The 19,872-nt window shown below is 40.1% G+C and overlaps 1 protein-coding gene across 8 annotated transcripts in view; it reads left to right on the top strand.

Annotated features, from left to right (window-relative positions):
- PLCB4 (phospholipase C beta 4) overlaps window positions 1-19,872 on the top strand; it is a 419,571-nt gene that overhangs the window by 151,568 nt on the left and 248,131 nt on the right. For 6 of the 8 annotated variants that reach the window (XM_038571637.1, XM_038571634.1, XM_038571639.1 and 3 more), the window contains one exon: window positions 10,621-10,678. The gene's annotated coding sequence lies outside the window, so the exon portion shown is untranslated. Of the gene's footprint in view, window positions 1-1,728; window positions 1,776-10,620; window positions 10,679-19,872 lie in introns of all 8 variants that reach the window. The other 2 variants (XM_038571635.1, XM_038571640.1) reach the window with 1 other exon arrangement.

The following is a 19,872-nucleotide window of genomic DNA, read 5'->3' as shown; positions in this document are numbered from 1 at the left end:
CGAGAGAGAGAGCATGAGCTGGCAGGAGGGGCAGAGGTAGAAGGCAAGGGAGAAGCAGATTTCCTGATGAGCAGGGAGCCCTATACAGGACTAAATCCAAGGACCCTCTGGGATCATGATCTGAGCCACCCAGGTACCCTGTTTCTTACTTTTTAAACATCGCTACTAGAAAGTTCAAAATTACATGTGTAACTCACTTTTATGGCTTTTGTTGTATTTCTGTTGGAGAGCAGTGGTATAAATTCATGTTTGTCGGAAGCCATCGGAAAGCACATTTCTGTTGCATGTTCTTTGAGTTTCAGGCATTCCTCTGTCAAATGGTATATTTTGTTCTGCTCACTCTAAATCAGCTTATTTGGAAACGAACAACGGAACAGTGCCTTTTAAAATTATTTCAGTAGAGTAAAATCCTCTTAAGGTCTCTCACGTTCCCCTCCTCCCACTTTTTTTTTCCTTGGTCAGTTTTTCAGTAAGTAAGCCCTTTGTACTTCTTTCTATAAAAGAGACTTTTCATAAGGGTAGGCAGCAAGGAGGGGTGTCTTGCAATTTCTGCCAACACTATTCAGTATATTGGTTTGCAACTAATTAAATGGCTCATATTTATCTGATATTTTTCCCCTAGAGAGATTCAGAAACATTTTTTTTTTCCAACTTAAGCTTCAAAAAGAAATCAGCTCAGTTAGCTTGTAATGGAGGGAAGAAGCAGGACACAGGGGCACTTCAGAGCCGATTAGAACTGAGGTGACGGATAATACCATTTTCAGTTAAATTGCCTGGGGAAATTAGGTAGGCAGAGAATAATTACCTGGCTTGGCATATATCCAAGTTTCTGAAACTGAGACCCTGCCTGAATGTTCTGTGGCTCACTGAAGACCACAGGTAGCCCAAAACATATAAGGGTTATATCCCATCATGAACATATTTAAGTACCCTGGCTGTTGTGGTGTGTGGCAATTTTAAGGCAAGTTAGGTAGCATGAGAAATTCGAACAAATAAAACCATGTATAGACCAAGATCTGCAACAAACAACATCGCAAAGCATCATATTTAAGGGAGGCTTCTCTAACAAAATTTGTGTTGATATATAATATAAAAAATGCACATCTAATAATATTAAATATATTACAAGTACAGAGAACATGTGAGACATTTTTAAGGATACAAAATATATAATTAAATTTGTATTTCTGTAACTTCTGCTCCGTGACTACTACCAGGACACCGGAGCTGAGCTGGAAATCATAGGAGAACCACAGAGTGGACTGAGTGAAGTATATAGTTCTAGTCTCTTGCTCCTCGCACAGAGGGCCCTCTTATGGTAACAGCCCTTGGTCATGCTTGCAAGGTTCAGGAAAGAATTTGGAATAAATGCCAACTGACTTGTGGGTCCATCCAACCTATTTGTGGATAGGAATCTTGAATGGAAACATATCTTTGGGGCACCTGGGTGGCTCAGTGGTTGAGTGTCTGCCTTTAGCATAGGTCGTGATCCTGAGGTCATGGGATTGAGTCCCGCATTGGGTTCCCTACAGGGAGCCTGCTTCTCCCTCAGCCTATGTCTCTGCCTCTCTCTCTGTGTACCTCATCAATCAATAAATAAAATATTTTTTAAAAAAGGAACATACCTTTAATGCAAAAATCAAGATGGAACATTGTGTCCCTCACCCCAGCTCCACCTCCAGGTGACCTATTACTACAACTGCTAAGCATTTTTTTTTTTTTTTTAAGGGGATCGATCTGTGCTGCTGGTGGCTGGATGGAAGTTGATGGAAAAAGTATGAGATTGTTTACCTATAGATCTTTTCCTTTCTCATGACCTAGAGGAAAGCTCACTTTCTTCTCAACAAACAGAAAGAGAGCCAGTAGATTTTCTTCTTTGCTTATGGTGTTAGCTTTTGCTTTGTTCTGTCTTTTCTAACCTCTGAATTTCAGAATGCAGAGTAGTGGAAAACGGTGGATTTGGAAGGAGTAAAGAAGGATTATATTTTTTCCTTTCTCCTCACCCTCTCTCCCTTTCAAATAAAGATCTAGGCAGTAGCAGAATGAGTTATTTTATAGCTTTCCTTGTAGAAGGCTGCTACTGGTATATAGGGTGTCTTTATGCAAATGATAGAGATGCACCCCTTGGTGGGGTGGTGGTGCCCAGTTGTCCCTTGGCCACGGCCGTGAGCCTGATCTGAGTGCAGTGCATGTGTACTTAGCCACCACCTCTGCTGCATAGTAGGTGCAGAAAGTGCCCCTGTCTCACAACACTGGAAGCACTGATGTGTCAAAGGCAGATGCAGCTCTTAAAAGTAATGGTGCTCGAGCTAGATCATCAGGGTTTGAAGCCCTGCTCACTTACCACATGCCTCTAAATAAGGGATGTAAGCACCCTGTGCCTTGGTGTCCTCTTCAGTAAAAAGTTTCTACCTATAGAGTTTGGTGAGATTTAATGAGTTGATACACACAAAACACTGAGTAATACCTGGACATAGTAATTTCTCATTAATTGGTAATACTATCATCTGTTCTTAATCTGCCAGTGTTCTCTAACCTAATGTTTTCAAAGGGAGATTTCTTAGTTTCTTCTGTAAAAATAAAACTAATATGTGTTGTGCTTGTAAATATATTAAGCATGCTTTTAATTATCCTTTTCCTTTAGCGAGGTTTTGTATATGTTGCCTCTGTGAAACTAACAAGTAATCAAGTCTGTTGAGTGAAAAAGCAGTTAAATTTGTTGACATCATGTAGAAAACATAACCTAATTTAATTTAAAAAATTTCAGTCCATGGCATTATTTTGGACACTTATCTTTAAAAACTTTTTTTTTTTTTTGGGTCCTTCTAGGTACTAAGTATGTGCTTGTTTTTCAGCTTCATTTTTTTCCTCCTCCTCTTCCTAGAATGTCAATATTCTAGATACTTAATTTCATAATGGTTCAGTTTAAGTGAATGGGGAGAAACTTCTGTAGATTTGGAATTTGGTGAGTTCATACATTCTTGGGGTTAGATAGTGGAATTCTAAGAACCTTAACTACTTTGGCAATGAATGTAAGAGTCATTAAATATACACTCTGGTTTTAACTTTCATATATTCTCTGCTGGACAGTTAGCTTCTTTTGTGACATGACCTCAGCTCCCAGCTTGCGAAGAAAACCACATGTGGAGACAAATGCATGCTCTCAATTACTAGATGTAGGAAGCAGAATTCTAACATGGCCCCACTGCACCAAACTACTGGTGTGTGTACCCTGTCTAATCCCCAGGGCTGAAACCATGTCACTTCTCTGGTTAGGTTATGTTGCATCACACAGTTGGCTTTAAGAATGAGAGCTTAACCTTGGTGGACCTGCCCTAATCAGCTAAGCCTCTATAAAGGACTGAAGCAAGATTCAAAGAGAGAAGGATTCCAAATGAGGGAGATTCTCCATCTCTGGCTTTGAAGATGGTGGGGGCCAGGTTGCAAGGAGTGGAGGTGGCATCTAGGACCTGACAGTATACCCCAGCTGATAGCCAGTAAGGAAGCAAATCCACAATGCTATGACTACAAGAAAATAAAATTGACTAGCAACCTGACTGAGTTTGGAAGCCAGTTATTCCTCAGCCTCCAGAAAGAAAGCCTTGAAGGCACCTTGAGTTTAGCCTTGTGAGACTCTGAACAGAGAACCCAGCAACTGTGCCAGATTTTTGGCCCCCAGTACTAAGAGCTAATAAATATGTGTTGTTCGAAGCCATGGAGTTTGTGGCAGTTTGTTCTGCAGTCCTAGAAAACTGGTATACAGGGGCAACCAGGCAAAAGAATGTAGGTGGGTAATTGCAAACCATTATCATTATTTAGGGAAAAAAATCCAAAAATAACTCATAATGTCCTATAAAGAGTCCCCAGTTATAATTTTAAGGCTGATGAGCCACAGTAAATGACAGGAGCTGTTAACTTTTCTGGGCAGAGTTTAGAGTGGTTTCTCAAAGTGGGAGTTGTAGACTCACCGAGGGGCAAACAAATGGTTAAGTTGCTCCCTTGTAGGACATTTGTTGCGTGATGCTAAAGGAAGAATATGCAGAACAGGGAGGTGGAATCCCCTTCCTTCCAAGCTTATACATGTTGCTGAGTAGGCCTTTAATTTAGGGCTCACGAACTCAGCAGGAGAACATAGGTGAGGGAGTTGTCTGGGTGGAAGAGTTGGGTGGTGGTGGGGGGCCGTGGGGAACGGGAACCCAGGCCTTCTCTGAAGGTACAGTTGCCTCTCAGCTGCAGCTGGCTTACCCACAGCACCCTGAGTCTGTGATGCTGTATCTTCCAGATTTCCAAGAGAAGCTGGGGCTCCAGAGATTTATATGAAATCACCCATTTTTAAATGTTGGCAACCAGCTAAAACCTCACAGGTTCCCAAGGTGATCATTTAAACATGTATGTAGACAGATCAGGCCCATGGCAGCCTTCCCAGTACAGCCTAGAAGAGTGAGTTTATTTTGGGGAGACAGAGAACTAGAGAGTGTGAGCTCAGTAAGGACCTGGAGTTTTGTTTTTGTTCACTGTCCTGTCCTCAGAGCCAGGAGCAGGGTTTGGGACACAGTGGGTGCTCAATAAATGTTTATTGGGTGACTCTGAAGAGACAAACCTAATCCATATATGCAAAAAAATATCAAATGTGATTGCATTGGCGATACATGTTTCTAAAATCCAGTTACTTTTAGTGTTGTGACATGGTACCCCTGGGGGCTAACGCAGTGTCTTTTTGGCCTGCCCATTTACCTTTCTTAACCTACAGTTGCATTCAAGGACTATTTGGGAAGTCGTTAACTATGAAAGAAGACAAAGCCAGTATTGGGCCCTTCTCTCTGGCTGGCACTAGGTACTTAGTGTGTGTTTCATCTCCTTTCATCCTGACCCAGACTTCCTAGGTGCGTCCTCACACGACCTGCATTTTACAGAGGAGGAGATGGTTTCTGAGAGATGAGGTCAGTGCTTAAGACCATACAGCTGGTAAAGGTTGCCCACAGCTTTTTCTGATGGTCAGGCCTTTGCCCTTCTACTTGCTTGCTGCTCTAAGTGTGTTCGGGAATCATGAGCATCAGCTGAGAGCTTGTTAGAGTTGTAGAATCTCTGGTCCCACCTCAGACCTATCCCAAACAGAATCTGCATTTCATGCACATACCATGCACATACCTTGGTGATTTGTATAGATATTAAAGTTTGAGAAATATTGCCCTACCCAACAGGGTTCTATACTTGGGTTGTTCATGAGTCACTTTTATGGGTTTGGCCAAAACTTTGACCTGAACTTGTTACTCATCCTTTCCATTTAAATATATTTGCTCATAAAGAAAATGTAACTGGTAAAAAACCAAACAAAACAGCAACTGTGTGGCCAAATGATAACATAACGGTGGTAAATAGCTATGAAACTATATTTATAGTGATATACTTCAATAGAAAAATGACACACTTTTCCATAAAGAGAAGACAAGTGCTAATAAACATGCACCGTATCTTATCTCCCCATGTACCATTGTAAGTTATCAGTATTTTACATGTAAGCTGCAATGGCAGTGTGTTCCATGTTGGGATACGATACTGTGGCAGATTGTAAAAATGGCCACAAAGTCTTCCCCTCCCTGTACCCATGCCCTTGTAGAGTGCTAGGGTGCCCTGTCCCACCAAAAGGTGATGTTATTTTCTACATCTTTTAAATGTGAGCTTGACTACGTGACTAGCTTTGCCCAAAGCTAAATTAGCACATCAGACACTGCAGAGGCTTGAAAAGTGCTTGTATGTTAGGTCCTGATCTCTTGCCATTCTTGCAAGCTTGAGATCACTCTGTGAACCACAATAGTTATTGATTTAAGCAACGAAGGTTTCAGATGGTTTGTTATGCTGCACAAACTCACATGACTCTTCTCAAACATTGCTTACAAAACAATCATTTTCATGTTCAATAGCAGATCAGAGTGAAAAGATGCTGTGTTGATTCAGTCTTACTCGGTCATTCTTCATTTGAAAACAAAAATCTCAATATTGAATATCTTCAGGAGAGTATTAAATGCCAGTCCTTTTGTGTTCAGTACATAGATGTGCGAAAACTGGTCTGGCAATGTCACCTCGAAGTTTTCTAAATTTCTTCCTCCTCTACTGAGAACTAGAAACTTCAGCCTTGGCGACAGCTCCCCCGTTGCTTTGAAATAAAACCATATCGTCAACACTGTGGCATCTGTCCTTACTGGTGGTTTGTGGGAAGATGTTGGTCCTTTGTTATGGTTTAGAAGCAGTCCCATGCATGTGCTCCTCTTTAGTGAGGGTAGAAATGATTGTGTGTATTTCCCATCACAAGGAATCCTGTGGAGAATTACGACAGCTAATCTTCTGGAAGTGGAAATATTCACCACTTACTGGGTTTCTTTGAAGAGTGTGAATAAGTGCTTTGTCATTTTTGAAAGAAGCTTACTAATATTCACGGGCAGATGCACTGAGAGGCAGCCTTTTAATAAACCACTTTAATGAAATACAATTTATGTCCCATAAAGTTCACCCACATAAAATGTGTAATTCAGTATTTTGGTATATTCAGAGTTGTGCAACCATTGCCGTGGTTTAATCTTAGAACACTTCGATCGCTTGCACCCACGAGCAGTCCTTCCCTGTCTTCAATGCCCCTCCAGGCCTACACACCTGCTAATCTGCTCTCTATCTCTGTGGATTTGCCTAGAATAGGACATTTCATATAGATAGAATCCTAGAACATGTGGTCTTTGTGACTGACTTATTTCATTCAGTATGATGCTTTCTAAAGTGATATCCATGATATCAGACATCTTCACATTGCTTTCTTTTGTTGTTGAGTAAAATGCCCTTGTATTCCACCGATATTTTGTGTATCCATCCATCACTTGATGGACATTAGGATTATTCCTACTTTTTGGCTGTTATAAATAATGCTGCTATGAAAAAGCGCATGTAATTTTTTTATATGGACATATGCTTTTATTACTCTTGGGTGCATGCCTAGGAGTGGAGTTAGTGAGCCATATGGTAATTTTATGTTTAACCATTTGAGGAACTGCTAGACTGCTTTCAAAAGTGGCTGCACCACTTTATTCCCACAAGCAATGTATGAGCATTCTGATTTCTCTGAATTCTCACCAATGCTTGTTATAATCTGTCTTCTGATTATAATTATTCTAGTGGGTGTGAAGTAATATAGTGATTTTAGCTTGCATTTCTCTGGTGATTGAGCATCTCTTCCTGTATTTGTGTATCTTTTTTTGAGAAATATTTATTTAGATCACTTACCCACTTTTAAACTGAGTTGTCTTTTTGTAATGTAATGGTTCTTAACATACTCTGGATACAAGTCCCTTATTAGATAAATGATTTGCAAAAAATCTTTTCGTGTAAGTTGTCCTTTCTCTTTTTTTACTGTGACCTTTGAAGCACAAAGACTTTTTATTTGATGAAGTCAAATAATTTATTTCATTGTTTGTGCTTTTGGTGCCATATCTATGAAACCATTGCCTAACCATCACAAAGATTTACTCTTATATTTACTCCTAAGAGTTTTATAGTTTTAGTTCTTATATTTACATGTGACCCATTTTGAGCTAATATTTGTGTATGGTGTGAGGTAGGAGCCTACCTTCATTCCTTTGCATGTGGATATCCAGTCGTCCCAGCACATTTGCTGAGTAGATTCTTTCCACATTGAATAGTTTTGGCACCCTTGTTGAATGAAAACCAGCTTTTATTAGCACCAATAGGATTCTAGGATTTGAGGATTTTGTCTGTTTATTAGGTTTCTTCTATGTTATAGAAAAAGATTCCACTTTTGAAAGACCAAAACTTATACAAAGACATATAAACACAGACATCCGGAGACTTATACACACTCACTTGCACACACAGTCTTTCCTTTACCAAGGACCCATATATATACTTTAACATCTGCAGTAATATTATTAGGATGAACAAGGCAGTAAGTTGATGCCTTAATTCATATGACTGCAACACCAAGTCAGTTATAGTAGTTCATCTGCCATATTGCCATATGCCAATAGCTAAACAGTTTATGACAAACTGTTTATACCATTTTACTTCTTTGTAGTTAAGTATGTCATCATCGGCTTTCTCAAATGTAGCAGTATCCTAGCCATGCACAGAATTAGAAAGGTTTATGGAATGATGGATTAGTTTTATGCTGGGTAGTGACCAGAGAATTAGAGAAGGCAAAGGAAAACATTTCTAGTCTTCAAGTCTTTTGTTATAGGGTGGCAAGTGGTTTCTCAGGATGAGGAACATTAAACAGTAGAGTTATTAGTCAAAAAGTCAAAAAGAACTCAGCTTGTTTGATACTCCCAGGAGGCATAGTTATGTAGTTCAATTTCCCAGCTATAGATGGGAAACCTAATTATTTACCTGTTCAAGATTTACTGAGCACACTAGATACTAGACACTGTGCTAGGCACTGGGGCAATCCATGATGGTTTTCAATACTTTCTTACAATAGTTCATTACAAATATAAATGTAATATGAAAATAGGGTAAGTGCTGTGGAGGAATCAGTACCATGGATGCTAAACATGGGTCAAGGTACCTGGGGTAAATGCCAGCTCTGTGTGATTTCTGAAGAGTCACTTCTCAGTTTTCTGTAAAATGGGAATAATCACAGTATATACATTTTAGAGTTTTTATGTGGATTAAATATGATAATACAATCCATGCTTGGAGCCTTGGTCATAGTAAATATTCACTAAATCAGTAAGTATGTGCACATGATACTGGATATTCTCTAATTCTGTATATTTAAATGGAATGTTTCTTTCTACAGAGAGGGATGAATTGGGTTCTTTTTCAGTTTCAATTATAAAAATAATAGACTTCATGGTAAAAAATTATATAATGGTGAAATATTAGATTAAAATTCAAAGGTCTGGGGCACCTGGATGGCTCAGTTGGTTAAGTATCTGCCTTTGGCTCGTGGTCCTGAGATTAAACCCCACGGTTGTGCTCCCCTCTCAGTGGAGCACTCAGGGGAGCACTACTTCTCCCTCTCCCTTTCCCTCTGCCCCTCCCCCTGCTTGTGCTCTCTGTCTTTTGCTCACTCCTTGTCTCAAATAAATAAACAAAATCTTTTTTTTTTTTTTAATTTTTATTTATTTATGATAGTCACACAGAGAGAGAGAGAGAGAGAGAGAGGCAGAGACAGAGGCAGAGGGAGAAGCAGGCTCCATGCACCGGGAGCCCGACGTGGGATTCGATCCCGGGTCTCCAGGATCGCGCCCTGGGCCAAAGGCAGGCGCCAAACCGCTGCGCCACCCAGGGTTCCCAAATAAACAAAATCTTAAAAAATAAAATGCAAAGGTCCTTTTCTTTTTTTTTTTTTGTCTTTTTAAAGATTTTATTTGAGAGAGAGTGGACAGGTGTGCAAGGGTAGGGGAGAGAGGAGGAGCAGAGGGGGAGAGAGAGAAGGACAGGCAGACTTTTCATTGAGAATAGCTGATATGGGGGCTCAGAGGACCCTGAGATCCTGACCTGAGCTGGAACCAAGAGTCTGAGGCTTAGCCAACTGAGCCACCCAGATGCCTCCTTTCTTTCTTTTTCACTTCTCCTCAGTACCAACTCTCCAGAGGCAGCCACACTTGTTTGTTATACCTCCAGGTATATTCTCTGCGTCTAACAATGTTTATACATAGACTAGTGAGGTTTATTTTAACACAGTGGGGTCATAGTACACTTATTACTCTACTAGAGTTTTTAAAAATTAATACTATGACCTGATTTTTTTTCTACATCTGTCCATATACATCCAAGTTCATTTGCTTCTTTTAATGGCATAGTTTTGCACTGTGGATGTACCATCCTACCTCAGAACCTACTGTAGAAATCTCTATACATCATTGATGATGTTCACAGTATCCCAGTTTAAATTGTACAGACCTCATTTTCCTGTGTCTCAACTGCCAAATTTTCTGCCTCTATTCTTCTCAAATGCAGATGGACTTCCTCTTAACTTTTGTGTTCTCCTGATACCACCTGGAACTCCCTCCCCCCACCCCCATTCCCTGCCAACCCCATCTTGGAAAGATCTCAAAATTTAAATTTCCACCAAACCAGAAATCCAATGTCAAATCCTGAATCTACATAAATAACTTATTAAGTAACAAAGACAAAAAACATGCAATAAAACATGCATTTTTTTGGTGGATAGATGGAAATCCATTGTAAATCTTTAGTGTTCAGCACTGCTCTTCGTTGAACAGATTTTTTTCTTAGAATTACAGTGCATCTAAGGACATTTTACTGTCTGTCAGAAACAGATCATTATATTCTAAAAGGTCTTAGATGGCTCTGTTCAATTGCTCCTTAATTATCTTGATAGTAGATCAGCAGCTTAGTAAAAAGGGTGTATAAGCCCTGTAGGCTGGCATAGCAGTGATCTTTCTGATTTGATGACTTTGTGCCTTTGTTCATTTGGAAACTAGTGTTACTAAAATATTAATGCGCCTTTCTGATGTGTTTTTTCTTAAATGTTATGTATTCTTATTTTGATGTGCAAAAAAGCTGTTTTTGTTTTTTTTTTTTTTACATGAGAGTCATAAAGGTCTTTCACATTGATTTTTCTCTGGCCTGTGTCTGCTTGCTTCACAGGACGGTGCTGTGATTTTAACTAAGTGGACATCACTCGCAGTCCATCCAGAGCTACCTGGTGAGTATTCTGCACACTGTGGTAGAGTTTCTAATTGTGGGGTTCTGGAACTTTCCATGTGTAAATTGAATCCTCCTTGATTTCTACTGATGTCCTATTTGAGGTGCCTCTCAAAACGGATTCATAGATACTTTCCTTCATGCAGTGGAGTGTTAATCCTCTGGTATTTTCCAGGTTCTAGTTCATTCATTCCACTTTACCCTTTACTAGATTTTCTACTTGCTGTCTGGTAGGATTGCCTCCATTTAGTGAGCAAAGCAGATAGTGTTTACGTTTTCTGCAGTTCTTTCTGAGGAGTAATGTATGACTTGTGTTCAGTCTTAGATAAGTATTGTTTAAGAAGATTCCCATAGGTGTGGGGAAAAAAAATCACAACTGTGTTCATTGTCAGCTAGAACCCACTGTCCATTTTGTGGGAAACTACCTGTAGAGATGACAGAAATAAATTCTCCCAGTGCCTTTTAGAGTTCCATTTTACAAATTTTCAAAGATATTCTGAAACGGGAGCCAGACATATCTTTATATGGCCAATTCTTTATTTATAAACTATAACTTGCCAATACTTTATTCTAGAGCCAGGATCATGGTGACTATGACAGAGTGTTCTCTTCTGACCTCTCAATCAAATTCCTATTTTCTGATTGCCATTATAAGGGAAACACTTGGACTATGTATTATTTCTTCAACAGATGAGGAGTCACTTTATAGTTATAAAAAAGATAACCAACTTTACTATTTATCCTGATAGGTGAACTCCAGGCTCTAGGCATTTAAAATCAATGTTATTTTTTCCCATCATGTTGCAAGTCCTGTTATATACCGTGTTAGCTTCTAATGGAGTCTGTGGCTGATTTTCTTCTAGCCTTTCTGTGTGGGGAGAGAAGAATCACACTTCTCTAAGTGATCAGTATTTCATGGTGACACAAGAATATCAGGAAAGTAGATTTATTATTGAATGTCCCTACCTATTTTTAGTCAAGGGCACTGTATTTTACTGCTTCCCACGGGTGACTCATAAACCATGTTTTAGCAGGCAAACCAGTGCTGGGGTAGGGGGTGGCAAAATAATTCTCCAGGGACTTTAAATCAGTGTAGACATGACATCTGCTTTTTAGCCTTTATTACATTTTTCTGGACTGCTCACTGTCTCTGCATAATAGTTGTTATTCTTAAAAATAATTTTCATCAGCTTATTATACGTGAAGAATTATGTGCTTAGTGAAAATAAACACTTGATTCAAAAGTTTAAAAAAACAGCTTAGAAGTTGTTTGTTAAATATTTTAAGTTCCAAGAAGAAGTTTCTATGAAGTGGTATAAATGCCATGTACTTGGTTTTATAAAAGCTTTGAATGGACTCTGGTTCTAAGACCGCTAATGTGGTCTGTGGGCTCTTTTTCCATTTCCACCTCACATAGGATCTGATTGAATCAGGGCCCCACATGTCACCAGGTTTTGATCATCCCTACCTCAGTCTTACCCTCCTCCCAAAGAGAGAATTTCTTCTCTTATTTCCCTTCATCCTCTATTAAAAAATAGTTGAGCTCTTGCAACATTCAGTTGTTGGGAATCTTGTACTCTGAGGCTTTTTGTTTTGGGGTTTTTTTTACATTGAATTGAAATCTTAGTCTTGTATAATGTCTTCCCATGTTTAAAATTGGAAACCTCTAACCCTGGGAGCTGGCATTCTTCTGGTTTTGTCTTGAACACCTGCTTTATTTCTCCATGATTCCCATCATGAGTATCTTTGACTGCGCATGGGTTCTAAATGTTGTCGGCCTGTTGCATGCACAGTAGGCATTCAGGATATGTTTTAATGCCTGTAATGGCACAAGGTGTATATATTCTTGCTTGCTTATGTCGCATTCAACTTGGCTTTTTATAAGTGTTAGGCATAAACTCCTAAAATAGAAAATATTTATATAGAGACCAAATGACTATTTTGGGATTAATTATCCTTGCCATTATATTTCTAGCTTCAGGATAACTCTTGATAAAGAGGAATTTATGTCTGGTCAAACCAAAGGTGGTCTTCAAGTTTCATGGACAGAAAGAAAACAACCTTTTGATATCTTCTCTCCTCCAGTATTGCAGTTTGGAAGATTTACCTAATTTGGGGCTGCTTGCTTTCTGAATGATTTTTAATCATTTTTATTAAATATTGATTATATACAGAATTTACAACACCAGATATGAAGCTCACTAACTTTAATGTTGACTTCTCTTTCTTTTTACCTCTACTTTGGAGACGTACATGCTCTTCTAACTTCTCTCACACCTAGAGCTGTAGGTATAGATATATAGTGACAGCCATATATATATATATGTGTGTGTGTGTGTGTGTGTATACATATATATGCATATACATATCTATGTGCATATAGATATATGCTGATGCTGGCCATATATATATTGGCCAGCGTTAGCATCTTTTTTTAGACCAAAGACTTGCATTCTAGCATTGCTACAGTCCTCTTTAGGAGCAAAGATGATTCTTACTAAATTGTGGGTAGTGTAGTTATTTTCAACCCTTAAGTATTATACATAGAAGCTCTTATTCCTGGTACAACAAAAATCTGTTTTCATGTTTTCTTAGAGCCCATTCATGCATGACAAGAGTCTTGAGCTGAGCTCCCCAGAAGCAAACTTGAGATGAGGGATTTTTGCACAAGTGTCTTACTAAGGCAGTGCTCCCGGGAGAAACAAGGAGAGGGAAGAACCAAGGAGGGGGATAACTCGAGCAAAGTCCTTTCCTCAGCCCTGATCTTGGAGGAGTGCTCTGGAGCATAATTGCCCCTGAGAACCTCTTCCTTCTGCCCCAGCCCAAGGAGCTTGGGCTTGCTATCCCAGCATCAACCATTGGCTGTGAACATGGGAGCTTTTTGGTTCTTTGCATCTTTGGGCAAAGCAGCTTCAGTAGTTAAGGGGTGTTCCTCTGAAGAAATTTGCAAGTGCCATCACTTAGAAGCAAAGCACATGTAAGCTGAACGATGGGCGCACAAGACAGTGAAAAGGGACCCAGTGGTATCTAGACAGGACAGTGGATTATCTGCTCTACCTAGCAGCATGCCACATCATTCTCTCACTCCCAAAGACTTGTTTTTCATCTCTTAGGCTTTCAACCATTTCCTGGGACAAGTCTTCTGCACTTTCAAAAGCACTTTATTTTATTTTTTTAAGATTACTTATTTATTAATTTGAGAGAAAGAGCACAAGCAGTGGGGAGGAACAGAGGGGGAGGGAGAAGCAGACTCCTTGCTGAGCAGGGAGTCCGATGCAGGGCTTGATCCCAGGATCTTGGGATCATGACCTGAGCTGATGGCAAACACTTAACTGACTGAGCCACCCAGGCACCCTCAGAAGCACTTTAAATGCACTGTCTTCTATAGAGAAGGTAATAATCTGCTGTTTCCAATATCTAAGTCCTAAAGAGAATACAGTATGGAGAGATACATAGGTAATTTTCAGTGAGTAAAATTTCTATGTATATTAAAGTTAAATAAAATCTGAAATCTCAAAGCTTCCTTAGATGAATGTCATCTTGAATAAATATTTTAGTGCCCTGAAAAAGGAGGCAAGGATATTGTATGATTTGACAATTACTCTTGGTAGTAGTATTTCCAAGCATACATACTAATTCTGTTATTTTTCATTCTTTTAACCATCTGTTTTAATTGTATTACCTAATATTTCACCTATGCCTTTAAGAGTATTTTTTTGTCACAAACTTTTTAGGCAAGTATAGATGGTGTTTCCTTGGGTGCCTTCAATTTAGTAGAGCACAGAAGTGCGATCCAATTGAAATATCATGTGAGCAGCATATATAATTCCAATTTTTCTTGTAGCCTCATTAAAAAAGTAAAAAGGAATTGGTTGTTATAGCAGCCTGAGGCGGAGGCTGGGAAGTCCAAGATTATAGTTGAAATTAATTTTAATAATCTATTTAGCCTAGGACATCCTAATTATTATTTTAACATTTAATTAATATAAACATTATTAATGAGATTTTACATTTCTTTCATCTGGTATATGTTTTATACTTAAATCTCAGTTCAGACCAGCCATATTTCAAGTCCTCAAAAGCCACATTTGGCTAGTGGTGCTGTGCAACTTCAGAAAGTTATAGAAAAACTCTGGTAAGAGGCCTACTTCTTTTGAAATAAGACTTTGTTACCAAGCTGGGAGATTCAGGAATGCTGACTCTGTTTGTTAAAAATATGAGGCGACATAGTTTTCCAAGGAAAGTGAGCTGATCTGTTTTTGATGATCCAGGGATTAACCTAATGCTCTGTAGTCACAGATTGATTAAAATGATTGGGTTGGGGGCGCCTAGGTGGCTCAGTCAGTTAAGTTGTACAGCTCTTGATTTTGGTTCAAGTTATGAGATTGCACCCCACATTGGGCTCTGTGCTGGGCATGGAGCCTGCTTAAGATTCTCTTGCTCTCCCTCTGCCCTTCCTCCATGCTCTTGAGAGCACACACATTCTCTCTCTCAAAATAAATAAAATGATTGAGTTTGGCAGCTAAGATGTCACTGATAACTTTTAAGAGTGCAGAATCCTAGGGTGACTTTTTGGAGGAAAGTGGATCATGAATGAAGAGTAATATATAGGAAGATTTAGAAGAGGAAACGAAAGGCTTTTTAGGTAATGGAAAAGTGTGTATATGTATATAGTATGTGTGTTAGGGAGAAGGTTCTAGAAAACTTCGGGTACATGCATATAAACTGAAGAGGCTGGAGTACTAAATACACAATAAGAAAGGCAGGTAGTGGCTATATTGATACCAGGTTCAAAAACTTGGATTTTCCAAGTGAATTAAGGTTTCCTCATGATTCAGTTTGTATTCTGGGTTTCTATTTTAGTTACTGATCATTGTGAAAGAAATCACTTCAGAATGCCATGGCTTGAAACAACAGTGGTCACCTTTTTACCTCACTTTTTTTTTTTTTTAAGATTTTATTTATTCATGAGAGACAGAGAGAGAGGTAGAGGCATAGGAGAAGCAAGCTCCTCGCAGGGAGCCTGATGTGGAACTCAATCCCAGGACCCCAAGATCACGCCCTGGGCTGAAGGCAGATGTTCAACCACTGAGCCACCCAGGCGTTCCTCACCTCTCACTTCTTCTGTGGGTCAGGAGTTTTGGTAGGGCTCCATTGGGCGCTTCTGGCTTGGGGTCACTCTAGTGGTTACATTCTAATGGCCTTTGAATCAGAAAGAACAAGAGGCTGGAGTAGCTCATGGTTGACTTGCCCCTCTTTCAAAATAGACTCAGGATTTCTCCAGATGGTATTTCTTCCTAGGCAACCATGGGCCTCCTCACAGCACGGTGGCTTCAGGGCAGCTGGACTGCTTACATGGGCTCTGGTTGATAATCCAGCTGACAAAGTGGAAGCAGCATTATTTTATGACTTGACCATAGAAGTCATGTTGCATCATTTCCATCAAATTATTTGGTTATAGGTGAATTGTAAACCTGCCCAGTTTTTTCTTTTAAGATTTTATTTATTTGAGGGAGAGCACCAGTGAGGTGTGGAGGGTTGGTGGGGGGAGAGGGAGAAGCAGACTCCCTGCTAAGGAGGGAGCCTGACTCAGGGCTTGATCCCAGGACCCTGGTATCATGACCTGAACTGCAGACAGACATTTAACTGACTGAGCCACCCGGGTGCCCCTAAACCTTTCCAATTTTAAAGGGGAAGAGACTTCAAAGCCCACCTCTCTGTGGAAGGACTGTTAGAATCACATTGTGTGAAGAGAATGTTGGAAATAACTTTTGCCCCAGGGACTCTCTCCTGTGTCACTGCTGTACCTACCTTGGTCCCTGTGGATGCTCTGGGAACGCTCTAACATGAACAGACCATTCATTCCTGGGCACATTTCTGCACAGTGGCTCTCTCACCTTCCCTTACCTAGTCAGCTGCACTGGGCTGCCTTAAGAGAAATCTAAAGTCTACTGCGTGGGCAGTGAGTGGCCAGCCCTGGTCTTTCATTTTCATTATCTTCACTTAGTCTTGACTGTTAGAGTTCATTCCAAGTGGTGGGCATACCCCAGCCTCAAATGTTTTTCTCTCTTTTCTGATTTATGGGAGAATTGCAAGATGAAAGAGAAGAGCAAAAACATAGGAAAGGAAGAATTATCTAATCCTTTCCTCTTCTTACCAAAAGGGCACACCCTTACCACCCATGGATGTCCTCCCCAGAAGAGAGAATTCTCTACCTTGGCCAACAACAGGATTTTTCTCACCATCTTTCCATTTCTGGGATGGCTGTCTGTTGCTTATTTCTTGGTCTCTGTGGCCAACAGGGGCTGCTTTTCACAAGAGGGTTAGAAAGAGGGAAGATATGTGTGGGACCAACACCATCACTTTGGTAAGATAACTTACTTAACAGTTGCTGAGGTCAGCACTCTGTACTTCGTGGTTCTTCCTGGGTTTCACAGGAAGATCTCTGTCCCTTGCCAGAATCTCAAATTTATCTCAGTGTGGAACTTTAAATTGGGTGCATAATGGACTTTGACTTCCTTTTCCTCCTTCCTCTTGTGAAGTCACAGCCTTCAACTAGAAAAGATTAAAATGCCAGCAGTGTAATGGTTTAGGGATGAAGTGTAATGAATTCTGTGACTTAACTTTTAAAAGAGGAGTGGATGGATGGATAGATGGATGGATGGACAGATGGATGGATAAAAGCCAGCTGTTCAAAAAAGCTAGGTGGTAGAAATATAGTTGTTGACTGTAAAAAAAAAAAAAAAAAAAAGAAAAAGAAAATTAAACCATAACAGAACCAACAAAAACCCCAAGAAGAAGAAACTTATAGCTTTTTAAATTTTTAAAATGTTAGAGTCAACTATACTTTAATAAAAAACAGAGAAGCAAAGTATTAACCATAAAATTGTAGTGGGATACACTTGAAAGAAAAAAAAAGTCTGTTTTATGCTCTAGTAGGTGCTTAAGGCTTGTCCTGTTTTTCACCTCCCCCCCCCCCCCCAAAAAAAAAGTTTCAGTGCAAGGTTCTAAAAGTTTATGGTGTTAGCGAAGTTGTTTCTTCCGGCTTGTTTTCCAAAAGATTGGAAGAAACTACTAGAAAATGCCTAAGAGTCCTGTATAGAAAATTTTAATGATTGTCCTTATATTTCTCGGTTTCTTTGGGCTTTTCACACGTAGCTTGTGTGAATGGTGCTACTGAAGTCATTATGATAATAAATTTGCTTCTGTGTGTCATTTCCCCAGGGCCCATGTGTGGTGGAGACACTGAGAACTCCCCCCTCAGTGTTGCAGACACCCATTTTGAGTTGGGCATCTAGGGTGTTTTCCAGGCCTGAAATATGGACACCCCCCCACTGCTGAATGGAAATAGTTGCTTTGTTCTGTTTCTGGAAAAGGGAGGAAAAATAAATTCTAGCTCTCTGGTCTTTGTAATTTTTTGTGATATAACCGCACCATGGCAAAAGCCCAGTGGAAATGGTTACGTTTGGAAAGTCCTTACCTGCTTTTCTGAAATAAAAGAGGAGCAGGCATCTTGTCTGTGCTCAGGTGGGAAAGGGCAACCTACTGAAGCCTGAGGGCTAAACTAACCACCGCCCCACCCCCCCCCCCCCCCCCACCAGGAGAGGAACCAGCCTGTGACCTTGGGCCATAACCTCCTCACAGATCAGATGCTTCGTTTCTTGCCGTATTTTGTGGCCCTTGGTGGGGAATCGGTGTCACAAAAGCAGGAGGAGAACAGTTTGAAGAGGACTCAGTGGCTTTGTTGGTGAGAAACGCTGACAGGATCTCCTGACCCTTCCTGTTTTACCAGAGGATGTGTGGTTTCACAGTGAGCGTTCAGGTAGCCCAGAGAAGGCCATACTCAGAAAAAAATAAGCAGCAAGAAGCTCATGTGACAGTCATGGTTGTTTTTGGCTTTTGTTTGTTTGTTTTTTGTTTTTATTCCTTGAATAATTAAATTTGGGTAGGTGCAGTACAGTTTCTCATTGGACATATGTCAGAGAGTCTCTGTGGAATTCATAGGAAAATAGAAGTCAAACCCATACCCCTAAGCAATGATCAGTTTACTTTAAAACCAGATGATGCTCCTGGTGACTTTCCTAATTTCTCACCTGGCTGGATGCCTTACAGTGTGGGAGTAAGAATGGGAGCTCTGAAGCCTGAAGTCTTGTTTTCCCATCTGGAGAATGCAGGAGATGTTCCTATAAGCTGCTGCTGAGAAGGCGATGGTGCATATATGGGACTTCTTATTATACTCAGTGTTTTCCTTCACGTTTTCCTTTCCCATGGATGTTGCTGAGGCTCCAAACTAATTGCTAGTTTAACTGGCTGGCTTCTTTCTACCCTTCTGCAGCCCTGTGCTCTTTCGTCCATAAAAAAAGTAAAGAAATAAGCAGTCTGTAAAAGACCAGCCTTGAGGAGCTGCAGGTACCATGTTGTCCTCTCTTCTGCTTCCTAGGGGTGCTCTGCCCTCTGGGGCTCTGTAAAGTAATGTTCCTGTGGATTCCAGACTGTGTACAGATGCTGCTCTTCAGTTAGGAAGACCATGTCTAGATTGACTATTTTCTTTTCATGTTTTACAGTATTTCTACTTCTTCAAGTATCCACTGTTAGAGTAGTTGCAGGCATACAAGATAGTGATTCATCAATTCTCTACATCACTCAGTGCTCCTCACAATAAGTGTCCTCTTAATCCCTGTCAATTATTTCTTCCATCTCCCTACCCATCCCCTCTGGTATCCATCAGTTTGTTCCCTACAGTTAAGTGTCTGTTTTTTTGGTTTGTCTCTCTTTTCCCCCCTTTGTTCGTTTGTTTTTTGTTTCTTAAATTCCATGTGGGTGAAATCAAATGGCATTCCTGATGGTCTGTTGGCCATGATGTGGGAGTTTATTTCTTTGAATCTCCATTCTATTCTGTTGTTCTATATGCCTGTCCTTATGCCAGTGCCACCTTGTTTGGATTTCTGTATCTTTGTAGTACGTTTGGAATTCACAAAATAGGAGTCTTTCAACCTTGTTTTTTGTTCGCCAGTATTGTTTTGTCTATTTGGGGCTCCTCCTCTTTTATTATTGTTTCATCCTGCAGTGATTCTTGAATTGGAATATTGTACCTCCGGACAAAGCAGTGACCCAGTGAATAGTCATGTAGTTGCATGGGGGTTTATTACAGAAGTGGTATATAATCCATAAGGGTTTCCTGGCTTACAGTCACTC

Source organism: Canis lupus, chromosome 24 (genome assembly GCF_011100685.1).
Source record: "Canis lupus familiaris isolate Mischka breed German Shepherd chromosome 24, alternate assembly UU_Cfam_GSD_1.0, whole genome shotgun sequence".
Taxonomy (NCBI): domain Eukaryota; kingdom Metazoa; phylum Chordata; class Mammalia; order Carnivora; family Canidae; genus Canis; species Canis lupus.
This window is presented reverse-complemented; position numbering and strand designations above follow the sequence as displayed.